Below are 5,412 nucleotides of genomic sequence, written 5' to 3' on the forward strand. Positions count from 1 at the left end.
AGAAAAAGATGGACTCACTGAATAAGCTCAGCAAAAGGGGTGTGGAATAGGTAGACAAAGCACAGTGACTGCTGGTCAAACTTGCAGTAGGCAAATATTTCATAGGATTTTAGCAATATACAGCTATACAACTGTTGCCTATTGTTATAACAATTTGGAAACTCTTTATTCCAGAAATGAGGGGATTGGAAGATTGCTTGAGAAGTGTGATCATCTCTGTTGAGTGGTTTGATTCTGAGAATGAGTGCCAGTCTTGCCTGGCAACTCATACTTACTTTGGGATGGAGATGCCATGATCATGTAGGTGATTTTCCCAGGATGAGGCTCAACTCTCACACTCTGATTGTGCTCACTCCTGTGATTTTCCCAATGTGGGAAACTTAACTGCATAATTTGTGGTAGTGGGGGACTGTGATTCACCCTCCCCTGGCTTAATTCTTTTTAAAATAAGACTGCTGGATGACTGTGATTGTTTTTCAGATATGGTCCTAGTTTTGTGTTCAGTGTTTGGAGCTTATACTAGTAAATTCTCTAGAAGTTGTGCATCTTTGTTAGTCAGACTTAGGTGCTCCATTACATCTCTAGGATGCAATGACATCATCACAGGGAAGCAAGCAAAGATCTGCTTTAGGGAGAAGTACTGCCATAGTAAAGTCGAAAGCATGTTGTAGGGTTGGTGGGTCTTTGATAATAATCTAGGGGTGCTGAGTTGCAGTTTGGTGATCTTTTCCTTGGACTTGGGGAGCCAAGGCCATTGGGACCACAGAATAGGATGTGAAGTGTAGGGTCCAGGTCTTGGGCATATTTTTCACTTGTGGATAGAGTAGGCACCCTGATCCTCAAGCTGATTTTCTTATCATAGGCAATAGGGAATCTTCTTCTTAGAATAATGATATAGAAATGAGTATTGTGAGTACAGGGTGTTTTTTTTTTTTTTTTTTGGTTTGTTTAGAGTGATCGTGTTTTAAAAGCATTGCACTAGGAAGAGTCTGGAGGCCAATGAATGCCTTTGCTGACTGCAGAAATGCTGTTTTTGTTAGTGTGGAGTTTCTCACTGAGACTCTTTGATCTTTTCATATATATGGGAAATAGGACTTCATAACATGAAGTGATGGGCCTGCGCTTTTTTCCTCATCCTGGCAATTTTTATTTAGAAGTGGGTATAAAGTGCTGTCTGTCCCACTTTCTCTCCCTCAACCTTGAGCTTTCCTTTTGTCACAGGGATCTCATAGTAGCTTTACACTTAAAAATCATCCTGATAACCGTAATGTGATTGTTGCGGTTTATTTTATCTTCTCTGCATTTGTGCGAATTTCACAGTTAGGGGCTCAAGTTGATGCTTCTATCAACACTTGCTGATCTTCACATTTCTGCATAAATGTTATTTTCTTATTGTTGAGGCTAATTTTCTTGGCCACTGTTCTGGTTTTCTAATGCTGCCGTTATGCCAAATACCAGAAATGGATTGGCTTTTATAAAGGGGGTTTGTTTGGTTACAAAGTTGTAGTCCTAAGGCCAAAAAAGTGTCCAAAGGCATCAACAATAGGGTACCTTCACTGAAGAACACCAATGGTATCCAGAAAAGCTTTGTCATCTGGAAAGGCACAGACATGTAGCTGGCATCTGCTGTGGGGTTCTGATTTCAAAATGCCTTTCTCCCAGGATGTTTCTCTCTAGGCATCTGTGGGTGCTCTCTTAGTTTCTCCCAGGCAAACTCTGGACTAGCAAAAGTCTACTTTCAATGGCTGTCTCCAAAATGTCTCTGTAAACTGCAGCAGCCAGCTCCTTCTGTCTGAGCCCTTATATAGGACTCTAGTGATTAAATCAAGACCCATGCTGAATGGGTGGGGCCACATCTCCATTGAAATAATCTAATCAAAGGTATTACCCATAGTTGGGTGAGTCACATCTCTATGGAAACAGCCTAATCCAAAGATTCCAACCTAATCGACACTAAGACATCAGCCCCCGCAAGATTGCATTAAAGAACATGGCATTTTGAGGGACATAATATATCCAAACCGGCACAGCAACCTATTTTGAATTGCAGTTATATATAGCCTCCAGCTATATCTTATGAACTTTTTTTTTCCACCACAACCCTGATATTGAACAAATGCAGGATTCTCTGCCCAATGCTCATAACAGCCAATCCATGACACCAAGGCTTCAAAGAGAGAAAGAGTTTATTGCTATGTGCAAAGCAAGACATCAGATGGCCCTTGGACCCAAAAATCTGTTCTCTGAGTATAAGGAGTTCAGGATTTTTATGGATTCAAACAAAGGGAGATGGACCATTGCAATATCAACCATAAACAGAGCTGAGACTAGACTAGAATGACCATTACAATGGAAAGTATAAACAAGGCTGAGACTAGGCTAGAATAACCATTACGATAGTAAGTATACACAACATTGAGACTAGGCTAGAATAACCATTATAATAGTAAGTATACACAACATTGAGACTAGACTAAAATGACCATTATATATAAGCAGGGCTGAGACTACTTGAGTTTCAGTGATTTCAAATTAACTTTTGGCTATTCTACAATATAGAAAGAAAAAAACACATCTGTATAATTCAGTAATTATAATGATTTGTTAATTTTAATTTCTCGGTTACAGCCCCTCATCACTATTTTTGTTGGCTCTTTCTCTCCCTAGAATATAAACTGTTAAAACAGGGATTTTGCCTTATCTGTTTTGTTCATTATTTGATTCCTCAAGCGCCTAAAAAGTGCCTTGCACCTAATAAAAGTTAAATAAGAGGTTGTTGAATGAATAAATGAACATTGTGATTATGGTACAGTGTGTGTAGCCTGGACTCATTTTTTTGTTTAAAGTTAAATATATCTTCAAAGTCCATATTTAGACATCATGAGTATTCATTTTTAAAGTCTGCAAGAATTAACACTGAAAACAGTGGGGTTTAGGGTATTATTTTTTTCTCTGTACTCTTCATTCATTCTTAAAGGCAATAGAAAGGTTATCTTTTAAATCAGAACTTTTTTTTAGTGCTTTTTAAAAATTTTAATTCTAGAGTGGGGGGACCCATGATGTCAACTGGGGGCTTTTGATGCAGTTACGTAGATGAACGCCTATATAGCTAAAAGCCTTACTTTAGGGAGCTGTCCTTGCTTTAAAAATCAAATGTACTACCATTTTAAAGGCGGTTGTGCTGATTTTCAAAGCCCAGAAACAGGTGTTTTGGGAAGTGGGGATAAGTGGAGAGAGAGGAAAAAGTACAGGCATGCCATGATGATTCCTGTTACGTATACATCATGAAATTCCAGATCATGCAGATGTGGCTGTAGAGATGACACAATTACCAGTTTGAGAGTCGTTGGTTGACTTTTTCAAATAATAGTTCAGAGGCTTGTATTTGGGCTTTCTTTTGTTACTGGTTTCTTGGAAGTCTAGTCCGGGAAGTGTTTTGCCATTTCCACCCCCAGTAGTGTTTAGTTTCCAGTAACTTCTGAAATTCATTTAGAATCTAGTGTTGACTCTTTGTATTAGACATGTGGCTGGCCATTCAGTTAAACAGCAGCACAGGATCGGTGAGCATGCTGTTTGAGTATTATTCATAGATTTCTGCTGGAGATAAGGAGAAACATAAGGTCAGGAGATAAAGATTTGGAAGCAAGCTATAGAAAGGACCTAATTGGGTAGTTGAATTCACTCCATAGTTGGCATCAAAAGGTGGATGAATTATCTGAGGGAAGAGCTTGCCAGCTGATAAAAACAACAGACAGGGATGCGGCTGTGAAGAATGACCCCAATTAGAGGATGAGAGGTGTATCAAAGAGGATTCTCCAGAGTAACAGAAGCAATAGGACATATATGTATACTTGTTAAGAATTTAGTTTAAGGAATTGGTTCATGCAATTGTTGGGGCTGGCAAGACTAACGGCAGGCTTATTGCAGTCTTGAGTCTGAAATTTATAGGGCAGGCAAGCAGGCTGGAAACTCAGGTAGGAGTTGATATAGTCTTGAGGCAGAACTTCTCTGGGAAACTTTGGTTTTTGCTTTTAAGGTCTTGAACTGATTGGATGAGGCCCACCCACATTATTAAGGGTAATTTCTTTTACTCAAAGTCAAGAGATTTTAGATGTAAATCACATCTACAAAATATCTGCACAGGAATATCTAGACTGGTGTTTGACCAAATAACTAGCCACCATTAGCCTAGCCAAGTTGAAACATAAAACCAGCCATCACAAGAGGAGAAAAGACTCTCCTGAAAGAAACTGGAAAAAGAGCAGAAGTGAGCAGTGAAGTCAGGCTTACCAAGAACAGTTGTAAGCATGAAGAGAAAGTCATTGTTGGTGGTGCTGAGGAATTGCAGAGAATATGTTCTTTCCTAATCAGGAGTCATTAGTGACCTTTGAAAAATGCATAAATTTTCTGCATTTGGTAGAGTAGAAGGACATGGCAAGAAAACAAGCCACAACATTAGTAATGTCTGATTAGGAATGGTGGCGCCCAAAGTGATCAGTTTGGAACTGAAGATGAAGCAGATTTGATTAGGCAGCACCAGTTGTTGTTCTTATGTTCCTTTCTACAATCAGTATATCTTATAAACAAAATATAATCCATCCCCATAGTCCCTGGGCTTGCAAATGCCTTCATTAATTTCACTGACCAGATTGCACTGAAAAATTGCTAAGCATTTGTTTCCTTAGGTTCCCTAATGCTAGAGAAACTTTATTGCACTTTCCCCTTTCTCTCTAGATTTTAAGCAAACAAGAGCTGTTGTTCTGGAAAATTCTCAGGTGTGGCTCTGGGGAGATAAATACTTCCAGTCTTTGTAACCTTCTGTTTTCCCTACAGGTTAATAGACACTGACTATAATGAGACTTGATTATTTATCAGTCTATAAGCCACTAAGTATGGAGGTTAAGGGTATGGACTCACTAGCTCTGCTACTATTTAACTGAGTGATTTTAGTTAAATTAGGTAACTGTCTTGTGCTTCATTTTCTTCATCTTTAAAATGGGGAATAATAGTAATGGTTCTTACCTCAAAAGCTGCTGATAAGAATTAAATAAGATAATATCTGTAAAGCCACAAGAACAGTGTAGGAGTTTTTCGGTAAATGTGATGTTACGTTTTAAACCAATGAATTAACCTCTGAGATCCAAGTAAATGAAAGGAAAGCAAGATAATAGTAATGTATGGAATACAAAATCGTTCCTTTCTTGAGTAAGGGACATCTGTGTATGTTTGAAAAGAGAAGAGTTGAATCCAGGGGAGAGGAAGGAACTGAGCCCAGACATGATGGAATTGGGAACATATGTGGAATGAGAGGTTTAACCAAGAAGGGAAATACCTCTTCCTCTGACACAATAGACAGTGAGAGCCCAGTGGAATTTCCTGGAGAGCATGTTAAAAATGCAGATACCCAGGTCT

The 5,412-nt window shown here is 38.8% G+C and overlaps 1 non-coding gene across 1 annotated transcript; it reads left to right on the forward strand.

Moving 5' to 3' along the window:
* Positions 1-267: 267 nt before the first annotated feature.
* LOC119515069 lies at positions 268-429 on the forward strand. The gene has a single exon (XR_005212964.1). It is a non-coding gene; the product is annotated as a U1 spliceosomal RNA (small nuclear RNA).
* The last annotated feature ends 4,983 nt before the right edge of the window (positions 430-5,412 follow it).

The sequence above is a fragment of the Choloepus didactylus genome, chromosome 18 (genome assembly GCF_015220235.1).
Source record: "Choloepus didactylus isolate mChoDid1 chromosome 18, mChoDid1.pri, whole genome shotgun sequence".
Lineage (NCBI taxonomy): Eukaryota > Metazoa > Chordata > Mammalia > Pilosa > Megalonychidae > Choloepus > Choloepus didactylus.